Here is a 19,072-nt window from a genome sequence, read left to right as displayed (position 1 = left end):
GGAAGCTGTAGGGTGGCTTGTGGAGACATCTATTGGCGGTTGATGGGTAGGGTGTTCAATTAGGGGTGGTTTGCAGCTTGGGGGAGGGTTGCAAACATTGTCAGGTCGTGAGTAGGGTGTTAGAGTTGAAAGCAAAGGTGTGAAGGGAAATACAAGATGGCGGCCTGGGCTTGGCAGGCGATTTGACATCGGATTGATCGAAGAAGGGCAACGAACTAGGTTGTAGGTGATTTGATAACTACAATCTCCATTCATTTCATTTGGCATAAAGTTTGAAATATGGAAGTTTTTTTTTCAAGTTTATGAATAGACCCTCAATTTTGTTTATTAGAAGTTCCCTACAATTTTGAAACCCTTTACAACCTTTTAGATTGTTAATATTTATTGTCGCCCACTAATGATATGTTGTTGTTTGGAGGTGTAACTAACAATCTGTCATCATGATGTGTTGATGCTCATTGTTGTTGCTAAAATATTGTGTGTTGATGTTTAGCAAAGTTGATGCATGTTGTTATCTACCGCATCTAGCGCAAATGCCTGCAACTATTAATCACTATGTTTGAAGGCATTCCTTTTTATGTCAATCCCACTCGAGGGATTGTAGTCTATATATGCCTCCTAATATGACATTGATTCTTGAATGGGTTTGCCCATTGTAGTCTATAGGTTTTTATTAATCATCATCTTCAATCCTTCCACATTCATACCATGATATTTGTTGTTTCCACTACCATCACATTTAGGCTTGCTTCTATTGTGGCCTTCAATCCTACTGCTACCCATAAGTTCATTACTTCCTCAGCCTTTAGGTTACTATTGTTGCCACTTTTGTTCCTTTTCATTATCTCCACCTCCATGCTTGTTGTGATTGATGCCCTAAGTTCTTCGCATCCATTGCCTTTAGACGTGTTGGTGCTTCCACATTTTGGCCTACATACCTGTTACATTTGTTGTAGTTGCACATGCTACCCTAGGTCTATTGAAGCTATGGGTGTAAGTGAGCCGAGCCGGCTCGAGCTTGACTCGTTTATGGGTTCGCGAGCCGAGCTTATCAAACTCGTGAGTAGAGCTTGAGCTCAAACTTGAGCTCATTTGCTAAACGGCTCGAGTTCGAGCTTCGTTAGGTTCGGCTCGAGAGCTTGCGTGCCAGCTCAAATTTATTAAATATGAATATTTTAAAAAATTAGTACTAAATGCTGTATAAATCACACTTAAATTCCCGCCAGCAAAGTGAATCTCATTCGTTTGCCTCTCTCTGACAGTAATAAATGTTAATAACTTTATCTAACAAAACCCAAAAAAGCTGCTCTCACCCTCTCTCTCTCTCTCTCTCCCTCTCACACGCTCTCTCTCTGCAATTTTAATTTTTAAAAAACCGCCCTCTCTTTCTCTCTCTCTAGTTTTAGCTTTTAAAAAACTGCACGCATGAAGCTAAAACAATGGCGTGGGAGGCTCGACATGCAGCTCATGAATGGCTCGATCTCGTTTACATTGGAACGAGTCGAGCTCGAGCTCGGTATTTGACAGTTGAGCTTGACTCGAACACCCCCTGACTCAAGCTCGACTCGACTCGTTTGCGCCCCTTATTGAAGCCATAACCCTAGGTCTTACTTCTATGACCACCTTCATGTTTGCCATTATCATCACTTCAAGGTTTACTACAACCACCATACTTAGGTTCGATACACATTTTAAAATTGCGCAATTGGTTATTGATTTATTTCTCATATGTGATATGAAACCTAAGCCTCAAGATTTTTTAAGACATAAGTTTCACTATAAAATTTTTTGTCAATTAAAATGAATGTAAGAAGCAATATATTAGTATCATAACCAATATATATATATATATATATAATTGGTTAAAATTTCAGTAGTAGTTAATTGAAACTAAGTTAATTAACTAGTAAATTATAATCATTAACAATCATTTATTTTATTATTTTATTGCTATTACTGTAGCCGAATCACTTTGCTAAGCATGCATGGGGTTTGATGAGATCATACGACTGAGAGAGACTCAGAGAGTAGGGATTTGTTAGTGTAACAATAGTGGAAATTAGTGTTATTTTTATAATATGTTGTCTAAAACATTAAAGTTACAAAGTGGAGAATAGCTTTTTCTAAAAGTTGAGAATTCAAACCAAATTCTGAATTAGAAAGTTGGAACGGTGCAAAAACCTATATCCATCATATGAGTATATGACTTGTATAAAGATATTCAATAGGAACAAAAAAGTGGTGTTATGCATTTATTATGACAATGAAGGAAATTTACATATGTATTTCAATTGAGATGTGCATTTTATTTGAAGTATATTACATATGCTTCCTATTATGAAGTATAAAGCTTAATAATGAATAGAATACTCCTTACTCCCTGATTCTGATAGAGATATTTCAGAATAGGTATTAGTAAGAAGGAAGTCTTTTAAGATTATCTTTCTCTGTTACACTCTAGATTGATTATTCAGGGGTCAAGAAGGGTGTGACAGAAATTGGTATCAGAGCCTAAATAAAAATAAAATGAAAGCATAGTTGGATTTAGATAATGAAGTAGGATGAGATAAAATGAATATAATGTATACAACGCTATAGGTTGAATCAAAGTTGAATAGAAGAACTATGCATTCATTCTAATATAATAAGTATACTTCCATAATAAGCTTATTTAATGCTTTAAAATGATCATGTTTATTACAATGAGTACATATATTATATAAATTATATATATGCATACAAATAATTATGTCTAAGGAATTGCTAGAAAGAATGACTGGCCAGTTATTCATGCTAGATACAGAAACAGAAATGAATAATGAGAATAAGTCTAAGAAACTGCATGATATTGTGCATCTGATCTCACAAGTGGCGGATAAAATGACAACTATGAGCAGTGGATCCATATCTAAAAGTGATAGTGAAATAGATCGACATTTAAAGTTATTTCAGTCTTTCAAATCGCTAGCATTCAATGGTGCAAGTGATCCAACAGTGGCTGAGGACTGGTTGTTGGTGATAGGGAAGATCCTAAATGATATGATATCCTGAAAATAGAAAGATATCATTGGCTACATTCATTCTGGAAGGAGAAATAGAAAGATGGTGGCAAGCACAACATAGAAAAATTTGGACATATGCCTATCACTAACAGTGGGAGGATTTTGTGAGAGTATTCAGAGACGTTCATTCCTCCTTTAGCCAGACCAGCTCAGCAAAACAAATTCTTCAATCTATCTCAGGGTTCAAAAATAGTTTTGTAATATGAAGCTGAGTTCACTTCTTTAACTCGTTATGCACTTTATTATGTCAGCACCAAGGAGAAGTGCCACAGATTTTTGAGAGGTCTTAGGGATTAGTTGAGATTAGCATTGACACCTTTTGATCAGTGAATTCTTAGTCTTAAGTGGAAATAGCCAAAATGATTGAGAATGAGTTGAAAATTTTTAAAGTATAGTTGGGAACAACAACCAAGAAAAAAGGAAGATATTTGAAAAGGATGATCGATTCAGAAACAAAAAGCCAAAGTTTGATGATAAACGGAAGCAGTGTTAGCTTGGAAAACCCTTGTGTGAACAGTGTGGGAAGAGGCATTCTTGTTAGTGTTTGGTGGGATCTGGAAGATGTTTCAGATGTGGTGAGTTGGGTCATCGCAAGGTGGATTGCCCTCAAGAGAGAAGAACAAATGCCATACCATAGGAATATCAAGGATATTAGGAGCAGGCACAACATAGGAGATATCTGGAAGGTAACCAGACAAGAAAACCTTAGTTTCAGGGAAGGCCGACAGTGTAAGGAAAACTACCAGTTCAATTAGAAGGAGAAATATAAGATGTTAAAGGTAATCAAACTGTGTAAGCTCGAGTGTTTGCTATTTCACCTTATGAAGCCAAAGATTTAGAGGAGGTGGTTACATGTATACTTTTGATTTCCAATAAATTTGACAAAGTTCTTTTTAATTTTGGTTCATCTCATTCATTTATTTCTAAAGAATTATGTTTCGATTTATCTGTTGAGTCTATATGTTTTACACCTGCCTTATGTGTTATGATATTGACGGGGGATAGTTTATCTGTCAATAGGATGTGTCTTATGTATTTAGATATTCAGGGTGACAAATATCCGACATAATTTATTTTAGTACCTATTAAAACTTTTGATATTATTTTTGGAATGGATTGTCTAGTTAAACATTTTTTTACAGTTGAATGTTGGAAGAAAAAAATTAAACTTAGTTTAATGAGAATACCTTCTATTTTTCCTGTGAGAAGAATGCAACATCATCTCTAGTTAGTGCAGTGAAGATGAGTAAACATTTAAGGAGGGTTGAGTTAGTATTCTTAGCTAAATTGAAGGTCTTAAATAAAGATGTTCAAGCATTGCAAAATGTTTCAGTTGTCTCTAAATTTTTAGATGTATTTCCTAAATAATTACTTGGATTATCACCTAAAAGAGAAGTTGAATTTATCATAAAGCTACAACCAAGAACATCAGTAATTTACAGATTTCCTTATAGAATGACCCCAAAAGAATTGTAGGAGTTAAAAACTCAGTTACAAGAATTGATTGATTAGGGATTTATCAGGGCTAGCCATTTATCCTGGAGTGCACCCAAACTTTTTGTTAAAAATAAAGATGGATTCATGAGAATGTGTATTAACTATAAAGAGTTGAATAAAGTGACTATTAAGAGCAAATATCCATTACCCTGCATTGATGACTTGTTTGATCAATTAGCAGGTGCCACATTATTTTTCTAAATTGATTTAAGATCCTGATATCATCAAGTGAGAGTTAAAGAAATAGATGTCAATAAGACAACTTTTGGGACCATTATGGTCATTATGAGTTCAAAGTCATGCATTTTGAATTAACAAATACTCGTACTATTTTTATGGATACGATGAATCGAGCTTTCACTATATCGATCAGTTTGTGATTATTTTCATTGATGCTATTCTGATATATTCAAAGACTGATGAGAAGCATGCTGAACATATAAGGATAGTTTTTTGACACATTGAGGAAAAATCAGCTGTACACAGAATATTCAAAATTTGAATTTTGATTAAGTATTACTTTCTTGGGGTATATTATCAGTGGCGAAGGAATTTCAATAGACTCAAAAAAAGTGAAAGTAATGGTGGAATGGCCTACACCAAAGAATGTTGTAAAGATTCATAGCTTCTTGGGGTTGGGTGGATACTACAGGAGATTTGTTAAAGGATTCTCCCAAATTGCTATGCCATTATCTAAGTTGGTGAGGAAGGATGTTAAATTTGAGTGCACTGCTGAATGTGAGTAGAGCTTTTAGGTATAAAAATGCATATGACTACAACACAAGTGTTGATACTTCCCTTAGGAACATAAGGATTTCAGATTTATAGTGTTGTTTTTTTGAAAGGGTTTGAGATGTGTTCTAATGCAGAACAAAAAGATGATTGCATATGCATCAAGACAATTGAAACCACATGAAAGAAATTATCCTACTCACGATTTAGAACTGGCTGCAATGGTATTTGCTTTAAAGATTTGGAGGCATTATCTGTATGGGGTAAGATGTGAAATTTTTACTGATCATCAAAGCTTAAAATACATATTTTCACAAAAAGAACTCAATCTGTGACAGAGAAGATGGTTAGAACTCATTAAGGACTATAATGTGGATATTTAGTATTGTCTTGGAAAAGCTAACATTGTGATTGATGCCTTGAGTTGCAAAGCTATAGGAGTGATGAATTTGGTGATTACTCAAGAGGTTTAGTTGATCAAGGAAATAAACAATTTGCAATTGGAGGACTTATATCAGATAATAGAAAAGCCAACTTTAATAGATCATATCAAAGAATCTCAAAAGATTAGTAGTGAATATTCAAAATTGATGGAAGATGCTCAGTTAGGAAAAAGATAAAAACTTTCTATTGATATTAATGAAATCTTTATGCATAAATTTCAATTGTGGGTGCCTAGTGATCCAGAATTAAGAAAAAAAATTTTGTAGAAAGCTCATCACTTAGGTTATACAATTCATCCAGGCAGTACCAAGATGTATAAAGACTTGAAATTAATTTTTTGGTGGCCAAGTATGAAGAAAGGCGTTGCTGAAAATGCAGCTAAGTGTGAAACATGTCAAATTGTGAAAGCTGAACATCAGCGACCTAGTGGATTACTGCAATCATTACCTATCCCTAAGTGGAAGTAGAAAGAAATCACAATGAATTTTGTTATGAGATTTCCCTGATCTAGATAGGAACATGACATTATTTGAGTGATTATTGATATACTGACAAAATCAGCTCACTTTTTACCTATTAAACAAACTAATTCAGTAGACAAATTGGCATGCCTATATGTGAAAGAGATTGTTAGATTGCATGATATTCCAAAAGTTATCATTTCATATAGAGATGGTAGATTCACTTTTAGGTTGTGTAAAAGCATTCATGAAACCTTGGGCACAACTCTGCTCTTCAGTACAGCTTTACTTCCTCAGACTGATGGTCAATCTGAAAGAGTCATTCAGGTACTAGAAGATCTGTTGAGATTGTGTTTTATATTTTAAAGGCACCTAGGAAGATCACATATCATTGATAGAATTTGCCTATAATAACAGTTACCAATGATGTATATAAATAGCATCATATGAAGCACTTTATGGTAGAAAGTGCAAAACTCCCTTAACTTGGGTTGAAGTAGGGGAAAGACAACTAATAGGTCTAGAGCTGTTTGATGAGCAATAGAGAAAATCTGATTGATCATCGATAGATTGAAGGCTTCTTAGGATCATCAGTAAAACTTTAAAAGTATTATGACTACAAGCACAGAGCAGCTGATTTTGAAGTAGGTGACTTTGTATTTTTGAAGGTTGGGCTTATGAAAGGTCTAGCTAGATTTAGGCAAAGAGGCAAATTGAGTCTTAGGTATATAAGACGTTTTGAAATTATTGAAAGGATTGAAAAAGTTGCTTACAGACTTGCTCTTCCATCTGACATGTCATGTTTTTCTTGTGTCGTTGCTAAGAAAATTGGTTACAGATTCCCATCGGAGAATTTCGCACGATAAAATTCATCTATAGAAAAATCTGACTTATACTGGAGAACTAGAAAAAATATTAGATTTTGATATTAAACATCTCAGAAATTGTCATATCTCTTATGTTAAAAGTGAAATAAAAACACAGACCAAGAAAAGAAGCAATCTGGTTGATGAAATTCATGTCTTTGTGCTAAAAATCAATAATGTATTAAAGAAAAAAGGGAAAGGAAGGACTTAAGGGGAATTTCCAGGAGGAAAAGAATTTGGGTTGAATAAGGAGGAATTCAATTGAGATAAATTTGTAAGAGTTTTATATTGCTTATTTTATTTTATTTGAATGCATGTATAAATGTCAAAAACTTATGCTTTAGGTGATATACAAAAGGAAAAGGAATCGGGGTATTTTAGGTGAATCAGTTTACCCAATTGTTCTTGAAAACGAGGTGAGATACCCAAATGAAAAAAAATTGTATATTTAGAACCTCACAATTGTTATGTTTAAGATAACATTTATTCTGTAAAACTCGAAATACGTCATTTGAGTGCGTCGCACGCATCTCGATGCGCCGCGACGAACTTAAGTGAAATTTCGACGTCGTCGGAATTCGACGAAATAAATTTTGTTAGATTCGTCTCGAAATCTCGTATCTACGAGCTAACTGCGCCGGGTCGTGACATATTCCCATTTGATTAAGTATATAATTATTGATTCATTAAGTAGTGATTTCATTAGCACATTTTATAATTGCTAAATTGGAATGACATTGGAAAGTGAAATAAGTCATATATGGGGGATATGCCCTCACAAGAAAAGACGAAAGATCTGACAAAGTAAGCCTATATTTATAATTCTAAAAATTGGGAATTCATACCCAACCTTGAATGAGAGAATAATTTCTTATTCTAAAAGTTTAGAATTCAGACCCAACCTTTAATTAGAAAGTTGGAATAGTGCAAAAGCCTATAGCCATCATATGACTTGTATAAATGTATTGAATAAGAACAAGAATGTGATTTACAAGGATGAAAATTTACATATGTTTTACATTAATTGCCTATATGTTCATTATGATTTATTATGTATTATTTGTGTATTTGATTGAGCTATAGTTCATTAGCAGTGGTTGTACTACAGGCAAGGGGAAGAAGCCAGTGGGGTAGTAGTCAAGACAATTGAATACTCTTTTGTTTGCATTAAATTTTTGGGTGTATCAGAGGAGTTGTACAGACTTTTGAGTATGTAAGTAAATTTTAAATTTTTTAGTAAACTTTGTATTTCAATTGAGATTATATTTTATTTAAAATATATTATGTATGCTTCCTTTTATGAAGTATAAAGCTTGAGATGTTAAGATATTATGAATAGACTACTCCTTACTCCTTGATCTGATAGAGATATTTTAAAATAGATATTAGTAAGAAGTCTGTTCTGATTCTCCTTCTCTGTTACACTCTAAATTGAGTATGGGGGGGGGGGTGGAAATGGGGGGGGGGGTCGAAATGTGGTGTAACACTAAGAGTGTAATGCAAACATCAACTAGTTATATCAATATTAAGTATAAAATAAAAGTAACATAATATATCAAATTAATGTGAGGTATTAGGTTAGTATAATAAGTTTCTTTTCCTCACTTTTATTGTCCATCATAGCATGATAGCAACTACCAAAAATCCAATAATCATACTATGAATATAGCCTGTTATCAAAAGTTCTCATCACTTTTTTCACTCAAGGGTCTTTATTGGAGTCATTATAATAACGACTAGCTAGCTCCCTTATCTCATCTTTATTAAAATTTAAGATAACTTCAAATACTTAAAATTTTTTAGATACCTTTCTTTTTATCTATTATTATTATTAGCTTATGTTAGATGTAATTGTCTTGTTTCTATCTCTATTGAATAAATCAACATTTAGGCCTTGTTGCAATTTAGATAGTGTGATCTCATCATCATCATCCACAAATCATTTTTCATATGATGGAATATCATCAAATAGTAGGGGATCCCGATCATCTTTTAAACCTTTTTTTTTTTTCAAATATCTATCATTCAATCTTTTGTTGTAAATGATTTACACCAAGGGGTTTATCCTTAATGTTGTCAAATAATTTCTGCTTCTTATGTGAACTTGATTATATGTGCTCCAGTTACGCTCACATTCAAATGGCTAGTACGTTGCAATACGTTTACTACAAAATGCTATAACTCTTAAGTGTCATCATCAAACTAATCAACCACTCAACTAAATTTGAAAGAAAATAGTATTGACATAACTTATAAATTTAGAATTTTGAGGCCACATCTTATTTCAATCAAGATATTAAATGTTAAGTATCAACATCAACTCTCATAATAAGAGCTAACGTCAACTCTATCATTGCGCTAGATGCTTCAACATTGTCAACTTGCTCGTATATGAATGGGTTTCTTTTTTATTGCTTCTAGCACTTTAGGACTCATGCCACTTTTTTTTTATTTCAAATATATGTTCCTTCATCCTTGCAAAACCCCTTCAACAACCTTCTCAAATAATTGCACTTCAAATAAATACACGTTATGTTGCTTCCTCTAAAGTTGACTTGCATGCTATGTGTCGACACCAAGTCCGTTCTATGACATGCAGTGAATTTCTCCTTGCCTCTAACAATTTCTTACAAACCCCTTGAATGCAAATTTTGATTCTAACATATTTAAAAACATGCGAACATTCGAAGAAATAAAAACCCTAACAATGTAAAGAAATTATATAGACACAAGGGAAAAAATTAGGAATTAGATATTATAACTGGATAGAAAAAAAATTTGTTTGAAGAATGGAATCCTTATGGAAGAGGCAAACTTGGCTAGGATGATGGGATAGTAGTTGTGGCGATGTCGACGTTGGAGATGGCCGATGGCGGTGAGCTTGAAGAAGGTTTGTAGGTGCTTGGATGGAGTGGACGAACATCTTGGTCCTCTAGGCTTGTGTGCATGTGTTATGTTGTTAGGGTAAAGTATGGGTATTTATTGTGCTAACATCTAAATAATATTTATATTAAAAAATCCTGAATCTAAGAGATGCACATCTCAAGCAAACGAGGCAAGACGTGCCTTAAGACACACCTCTCAAGATGTGAGGCTTACGCTTCACCTAAACTCATTGTTTAAAATTGCGCAATATGAGGCTCGTCTCAGCGTAATTCTAATGAAAATTGCTTTAATGTTTATGCCTTGAGCTTTTTTTATGAGGCATGTGCCTCAACTTGGCTTAGGCCAACTTTGAGGTGCGCCTCGCCTCGTTGGCGTGATATATTTTTTATATTAAAATTATCTAAATCCTAAATTAAAGACTCGAATAGATCACGCCTTTATGCACCCCTAAGCTGCAGCAACATTCTCTCGATTGCCTTGACCTCCATCTTATCGCCTTCGCCACAACCACCTATGTCATAGCCGCTGCTGAGGATCATTTGAAAGCCGCACACCACCATTACCACCAGCTCTAAAAATTTTGGAGTATTAATCTATCTTTATGTTGATGAAAAACACTTATGAACATGGAAGATGATTGAAATATATGAAGAAGAAGCGTATTGTGAGGCATTGAACTCCATAGGATGAGGTAGTTGAGAGATCAATTTGTTATGACGACAACTCAAATAAAGATTTAGTGCAGATGATTTCTGAGTTGTTGCCAAAATATTTTAGTTTCTTTTAGGAATTAAATGTGGATGGGCAGGGAGACTGAGAAAGAAGGAATTTAGAGTTGAACATGACGTTCTATGATACCTTTGTGCAATTCCTATATTTAATATTATTTTTATTTATAATATTTTGATTTGAATTCTATTTCACGTAATTTATTGCTCACTACTTCATGTATTGTGTAATTTTTTGTTTCATATATATGCCAATTTGTTACTTCATAGTTTAATAGATAATTAATGTATTAACTTTTAATATATTATTAGGTTATTTTAACCTTTATCTTCACTTTGTGCTTTTTTTTAGGCTTATGTTTCAAAATACTTTAAAGTCTTACATCTCGTCTCACGAACAAAAAACATCTCAATATTCAATTGCATAATTTTAAACCTTGCCTAAACTTCAAGAGCCGTGTCTCAATGAAATTTGAGTTCAAATTGTATTGAAGCATGTCTAGTATTGTGCAATTTTAAGCAATGATTATTGTTGCGTGTTAGAAAATACGCGGCGGTAGAGTTTGTAGATTCACGTCTGAGCGTTGCACGTAAATTTAACACACAAGCAGAAAAGAAAATGTAAACACCAGAGTTTTTACGTGGAAAACCCAAAAAGGGAAAAAACCATGGGGCCTCGCCCAGTTGTAAAGTTTCACTAGTGTTTTTGTAGATTACAAATGGCTGATTCGTCCCACAAGTTGGGATAATCAGAATACAATTTTTTCTCCCAGAAATTTTACAAAGTTCTGCGAATTCCTGGTGTTTCTTGAAAATCCTGCAGAGTTCCGGCGTCTTCAGGCTACAGGAAGAGCTCCGACGGTGGTCGAGGAGGTGAGGAATCTCCTTTTCCCCTTTCTCCTCTTCTTCTTCTCTCTCTTCACTTGAGTCCCCTTGGTGTAGAATGAGGACTTTATTTATAGTTTTTCTAGAGTGACATAGTCCGTAAATAGGCGTGAGATCCGGGGCGAATTAGGAGTGTTTTGAATGGACAACCGATATTGAGTCCTTTGATCATGCACCGTTCGTTGGGCATTTGAAGGCCTTAATGATGTCGAAATTTGGCGATCTTGGGCTCGTTGGATTCGTCTCGTCGAGCCGTTCAATTCGAGTATAAGCTCGTCAAAATCGGAGACCGTTTGGTAACTCAAATTGCGGTTTGAACCTTCCAACAGCGCTTTGAGCCCTTGATTCGGACTTATTCGGGCTCGGATTGGGTTGATCTTGGTGTCGTTGGGTTCGTATTTCCGAGACGCTCTATTTGACTATAAGCTTGCTGAAATCGGAGTTCGGGGGCTCCCAAAATTAATTTTTGAAGTTTCCAGCTAGCTTTTGCCTCGAGATTCGTGCCCAATCAAACTAATTTTGTGATGCCGTATCAATTATATATTATTGTCACCTTCAACCTTGTTACCTTTGAATTGCCGCAACTATTGTCCTTAAATCTGTTGTATCCGCCACTTTGGGCTTATTGCAACTTTCACGGTCTATCTTTCATTATCACTACCCTTTAGTACTCCATCGTCATCGCCTTCGCATTTGTCAACATTGTTGCATTCCAATACTTTATTTGAAACCTGAATCAACACCATACATTGATTGATGTCTCGTCGTGTCCACCATTGCCTGTTATCACCACCAATTGGTGCCCATTGCAGTTATAACCATTACGCAATCATGTCTTTTTATTTTGCCCCTCTGACTGATTTGATAGTGAAAAGCTTTTATTTGTAAAATGAACTCGCGGTGAAGTTTATTATCTAACCTAGATCGTGTGGTTTGTCCCTCTTGATTTTTCACCTAAAAGAATTTCATGCTTCCTAATTCTAAGACGATCACAAATCTATTTAACGCTCGATTCATAGAAATTTCCCTTTTTTATGCCTCACAAATGATTTTCTTTGGCAATAGAGGAGGAAAAATATTGTTTTGGCCGCCTGTAATTTATCAATATATGAGAAGTTGAGAACTAATAACTGTTCTTACCGAATGATCTTTTAGGTATAGCATATTAGTACAGACTTATTTGAGTTGTTTGAAGCATCATCGTTATTCAGAGCTTGAAAATATCAGCTGAAGTCCTTTTTTTGTTGATTTACATGAATTTGCATTCTTCTCTGCCTTCTCTTCTACTTCTTCTTTATGCTTTACTGCTAGTTGTGCTTGATGTAAATTCTTTATTCTCTTCACTTTGGTTCAGTAAGGCCAGTAAGGTTTCGTTTGAGACGACTTTTTTGTTACTTTTTAAAGCAATTTTTTAGAAGCAACAAGAAAGTCGTCCGAAATGAAGCCTTAGTTGCTTATCTCGCTTAAAGTTACAGATAATAAAAAAGATTTCTCTCCTCTCTTGCAGAGATGTGCAGTTGAAGCGTATCTACGCAACCTAACTCTGATAACAGTATAGGAAGAAGGAAAACTGAACCAAGAAATTGTTTTTAGTTTACTATTGACCTTTGTAATTTATCTATGGTGAAATTTGATAAGATAACGAATAGTTTGGATACAGATTTGGTAATATGATTGCCATAGCTCTCTAGATTATTCTCCTTTACAGCATCGTTCCATATCGTATCTTTGTGGCCCCATTTTCATGGAAAGCGCAAGTGACATAAACTCCTATCGTTGTTCTTGTAGCATTGGACTCGTATCCTTCCTGTAGCCATATGGCTTCTAATTGTAAGCTTTATTTCGGTCGGCTCTGCAGATTTGATTTTCCCATTTCTGTAGAGGAGCTTATAGCTGTATGAAATTCTGATTTTTGTATAATTTGGAGTATTTTGTTGGGTATTGATTGATTTGAGCATGAAGTGGGAGATTATAAATTTTTTGGGGGAAGTTATATTTTTATATTGATTATTATTTTAATTTTGTGATTTTTTTTTGTTTTTTTTAATGTTCATTATTATTTCATTACAATTGAATTATTTTTATGATGTGAATCTTAATTGAATTATGATTTTTAAGGGTTTCAATATCATATTAAAATTGTTTATTTAATCAATACATAAATTATTGAATGGAGTGAATTTTTAGTTTTATTTTATTGCATCAATAGTTAATGAATAAGTAGGGAAACAAAGAATATGATTAATTTTTAAAAAAATTTAATTAAATTGTTAATGATATGTTTGGATTTTATATTAGATGTACACACCTTTTAGTTATATTTTATTTGTCTTAAGATTATTATGTTATAATAATCTATTTTGCCAAGGATTTTATGCTTGTTGGCACTTGGCCTATATATTAAATATATCACTCTTATATATTATTGTTATATTATTATTTTATGATTGTGTTGAATTTTTCACTTTAATCTTTAAATTGTTTGATTCTAGTTCTAAAATTTGTTATCGTAAATTTATTTATTTATTTATTTATTTGTGACGAGGAAGCACTGTTTTTAGGCCAGTGAAAATTTCAGTCGACCTAAAATGCAACCCACACATTAAATTTATATTAGAAGAAAAAATTATGATGTTTATTATTGACAATGAAATATTAAAATTTTTATAATAAACATTTATGTAAATTTTGACATTTTATAAGAGGCACAATAGTAATTATTTTCATATTTTTTTTTGTCGGCACTTGGCACCCCAGTTTTTAAACAAAAGCAGTGATGTTGGGCCGTCGGCCCACTCTACTAGTTATGTGGTTGTAGGCCATGTGGCTCACGTAGCATTATGGCTGCTGGCGGAACTATTATCTTACCTGCTCTGTTCTTGTAGCTTTATATGCAGTTCCTAATATCTTGCGAATTCTTTTGTTCTTTATGTGACTCCAAATTTGATTTTTGTATGTCATGTAATATCTATAAATAATCAAATATCCCCAATGTTATTTTTAAAAAATATATATAGCCAGAAGTTTTTTAGGATAAATCTTCATGGATTGCTTATAGAATTCTACCCAAAAATGAAAATGATTTGAACAAGATTTAAGTATATTTCTAAAAAGGTTTGAATTAGGTTTAAATGAAAATTGGGACAAGGTTTAAGTAAGATTCTAAGAGTAAAATTTTAAATTATTCAAACAAGATTCATTTAAAGGTTCAAATAAAGCTTTGAACTAAAATCGAATAAGCCATAACACAACATACAATAAGATTTATACAGCGAAGTGCAATCACAACAACTATAATACTAAAATTACAAAGCTTCGAGCCTTATATCAACTCGGTTGAGGTCATGGTTGGGTACTAAGGCGGGAGTGGCAGCTTATTGAATGGAGCAGATGGGTTCGGAGGAAGGAGTATAACCGGTAGTGAAGAGGGGGCTTGGAGTTGGTTGTGCGGGTCTAGCTTGGTCACGATTAGAAGATTGAAGGCCGGCTAGGGCTTCGGGCTTGGAAATGGGCTTATGTCGGTGGACTAGAGCATGTGATTGAGTTGACATGGAGAGGCAGATAGGAGACAAGCATACAGAGATCGTGAGAGCCATGTAATTATGGAATTCTTTTTGTGCGTGATAGTTTGAATGCTTGGAGCTTTCTATTTGCAGGTAATCCTGTTCATACTATATGAGGAAGTTTTTGTGTGTCGTAAGGGAGCGTGGGGAACAGTTGTTTGATCGTGAGAGAATTGAGTTACAGGATCGTGCGGGACTGGGTCTAATTGTGGGTTATATGTCAATAATTGCTCACCTGACTAATGTCCCTTCGACCATCGTCGCTAAACTATGCTCTCTCCGACCACTCTCTCCTGACTACAGTCCCTCCGACCTCCATCGCACGACTATGATCCATTCGACTTCTATTTCCTGCAGACTATAGTCCCTTCGGCCTCCATTGCCACCCAACTATGGTCCCTCAAACCTCTCTCGTATGACTATAGTCCCTCCAAACCCCTTGTCTAATTATGATTCCTCCGATTGCAGTTACTCCTCAATTATGGCCCCTCTAACCACAATTACATGATTACAGTTCCTTCTGCTTTAGTTATCTGACTAGGTCCCTCCAACCATCGTTGACTGGCTACTTCTGATTTCTATCACCCATCGATTACAGTCCCTCTGACCTCTATCGTCTAACTATAATCCTTACGAACTCTGTTTCTCGCAAACTAAAGTTCCTCTTACCGCTATCACCCAACTACAACCCTTCGACCTCAATAACCTGATTATGGTACTTATGATCTTTTTCTCCTACCGATTACAGTTCCTTTGACCTCCGCTGCCCGACTACAATCCCTTTGAACTCCATCGCATGACTACGACCCCTTTGGCTACAATTGCCAATCGACTATGGCCCTCCGACCTCCATTGCCTGATTATAATCCCTCCCATCGCAATCGTTTGTTACTACGATCCCTCTAAAAATCGTTGACCAATTATAGTCCCTTTTGATCTCCGTCACACTACTATAGTCCCTCTGACCATAGTCACCGAACCACGATCCCTCCAATTTCTGTAGCATGTCGACTACAGTCCCTTCGACCTCCATCACCCGACTATAGCCCCTCTTACCTCCTTTGACCATGCGACTATGATCCTCAAACTACAATAGCCCGACTAAGGTTTCTCCGACCACTATAACTTGACTATAGTCTTTCAACCTCAATTTTATGACTTAGTTCCCCTACTTTTCAAGAGAAGACCAGCTGTTGTCCAGAATGATTCCAGGATTTTGGCCAAGATCTGGTTACTATCTTGAATTTCAGACTCAGGAGAACTGCTATCTAGCAGCCTAAAAGGACATAATCTGATATCCGAAGCCTCCAATAGAATAGAAGAGTAGTCCAAGGCTTGCCGAACCTAGTAGGGTGCTGCCAGAATCTGTCTTCGGCTTCTAACCTGCTGTCCAAAGACTCCAATAGGAATTTGTTGCTGAACAACTGCCCCATAAGCCGCTAGTTCCTGTCTACTTCCTCTCAAGCACATAAACCCCACACCGGAGCTTCGTTTGTCATGTTTACTTGAGTGGTCTCTCTTCCTAATCTTTCGCTCTCAATTGTAGTTCTAATTGACCAATGGAAAGTGATGTTAATTCTTTCCGCTAAAGCCTAGCATTTATTAGGAGTTGTGTGAGTGATCTTTCATAGCACTACTCTTATTGTTAGATTAGAGATTTCTTGTTGAAACACATTTTGTTGTCAACGTCTAAGAAATTGATTTTTATGTGTTTTTTACTTTTTCACAAGTAACTTGGCCTAAGCTTGTGTTTATCGTTCTTTGGTTTTAATTATTTGTTTGAGTCATCACAAAGCTTTAATTAATTCGCTCCTACTCATTAAGCATGCAAATTCTTTATCTAAATCAAATTTTCATATATGTCCTGCATCAGTCTAGAGCCCAAGTCGCCAAAGAACCCTAATAGAGAATACATCAAAACATAACCTAAACCAAAAACATCTCATGATATTTAATACAATAACTTTCCTAACAAATTTCCCTCCCAAGCCCTAGCCGCCCCTCCTTTTTAAATTTTAATTTAATTGGAATAGTGGGACCTACTATAGTGGGTGGCATCCGTAGGGGAGGCGAGACTAGCCAGCCTCCTGTAAACACGAATCAGCCCTGGACAGGCCGATTGGGCCGATTCAGGAAGAGCCGACCTATCAATATTTCCCTCCCAAAGAATCACCATGTCCTCAAGGTGAAAACAAGGAAACTTATATTTCACCATCTTGTTTGGCTCTCATATGACATCGTTGTCAGGAATGTTCTTCCACTTGATTAACACTTCCTTAGTTTCATCTTCTTTCTGACGAACCCCCCATCAACTCTAAGTGTTTCATAATCACATATAAATTCTCAGTAAGTGTCCCCGGTAACTCGGAGCTGGTTGTATAATCACCAATGGCCTTTCTCAACTTAGATACATTAAAATTATGATGTATAGTTGTCGTTGATGGTAGTTTCAGCCGATATGCTATTGCTCTAATCTTCTCCAATACTTCATATGGTCCAAAGTACCTTGGAGCAAGTTTCTCATTCCTCATATTAGTGATTATCTTCTATCTGTATGGTCAGAGCTTCAAGAACAACCTCTTTGCCACTTCTAACTGGATGTCCTTCCTATGCCCATCCGCTTGTTTCTTCATAATCTGTTGAGCTCTCAGTAGATGTCTCGTCAACTCCTCTAGCACTCTATCCCTCTCCCTCAAGTACTCCACTGAAGAAATTGAAGTACAACTACTCCCAAAGTGCACCAAATGAGGAGGATCCCTTTCATACAACACATTGAATGGGGTCATCTTAGAAGCAGAATGAAAAGAGGTGTTGTATCACTACTCAGCTCATGATAGCCACTTGGCTCATCGCTTAGGTGTCTCCGACACAAAGCTTCTTAGGTAAGTCTCCAAGCTCTTGTTGACCACCTCCATTTGACTATCCGTCTGTGGGTGGTAAGCGGTGCTCCTCTTCAGAACTATTCCCTGTAACCTGAATAGCACCCTCCAAAAGTGGGTTAGAAACACCTTATCTTTATTTGATACTATCGCCTCTTATACTCAATGCAATTTGACTACCTCTCTGATGAAAGCGGAAGCTACTGTCACTGTCATGTACGGGTGTTGTAGTGGAATAAAATGAGCATACTTACTCAATCTATCCACCATGACCAAGATCGTTGTGAATCCCTTAGAACGGGGCAACCCAACTATGAAGTCCATAGACACCTCCTCCCAAACTTCTCCTAGTAAGGTCAACGACTGTAATAGTCCTCTTGGTGACATATCCAAATACTTATTCCTTTGACAGACTTCACATCTGGCTACAATCTCCACCACATCCTTATCCATCCCCTTCCAGTACATCTTCCCCGCAATCCTCCTGTATGTCTTCTGCACCCCTGGATGACCTCCAATTGCACTTCCATGGAACTGCTGAAGCAAGCGTGGAATGTGGACTGATGTCCTGGGCATTACAAACCTCCCTTGGTACAGAAGTCTCTCCCCTTCCAGTGAGTACCCTGGGTGGCTACTTTCTCCATTTAGTAAGTCGGCCTTAATCTAGAACTCTCCTCTTTGATGGCCTATAAATCTAACATCATTGGGATTGATACTATCATCCTCTATAGCTCTCCCATGCATCTGGACAAGGCATCTGCCGCCTTGTTCTCCACTATGAGCCTGTACTGAATTTCAAAATCATACCCCTGCAAGTTGGACAACCACGTCTGATGCTCTTCTATCACCATCTGTTGTTCCGGCAAGTATTTCAAGCTATGCTGATCGGTCCTGACAATGAAAAACCTCCCTAGGAGGTAGTTTCGCTACTTTTGGATGGCCAAAATGATGACCATTAACTCCCTCTCATAGACTGACTTCAGCCTGGCTATAGCAGTCAACACCTAGCTGAATTAGAAAATGAGTTGACGATTCTGTATTGCCCCCAGTCTATACCCCAAAGCGTCTG

The 19,072-nt window shown here is 35.9% G+C and overlaps 1 protein-coding gene across 4 annotated transcripts in view; it reads left to right on the top strand.

Annotated features, from left to right (window-relative positions):
• Positions 1-13,522, top strand: part of LOC110106126 — a 45,668-nt gene extending 32,146 nt beyond the window's left edge. For 2 of the 4 annotated variants that reach the window (XM_020835892.2, XM_020835899.2), the window contains exon 6: positions 13,069-13,522. The gene's annotated coding sequence lies outside the window, so the exon portion shown is untranslated. Of the gene's footprint in view, positions 1-8,156; positions 8,276-13,068 lie in introns of all 4 variants that reach the window. The other 2 variants (XR_003702343.1, XR_003702344.1) reach the window with 2 other exon arrangements.
• The last annotated feature ends 5,550 nt before the right edge of the window (positions 13,523-19,072 follow it).

Source organism: Dendrobium catenatum, unplaced genomic scaffold (assembly GCF_001605985.2).
Source record: "Dendrobium catenatum unplaced genomic scaffold, ASM160598v2 fragScaff_scaffold_1263, whole genome shotgun sequence".
NCBI lineage: Eukaryota > Viridiplantae > Streptophyta > Magnoliopsida > Asparagales > Orchidaceae > Dendrobium > Dendrobium catenatum.
This window is presented reverse-complemented; position numbering and strand designations above follow the sequence as displayed.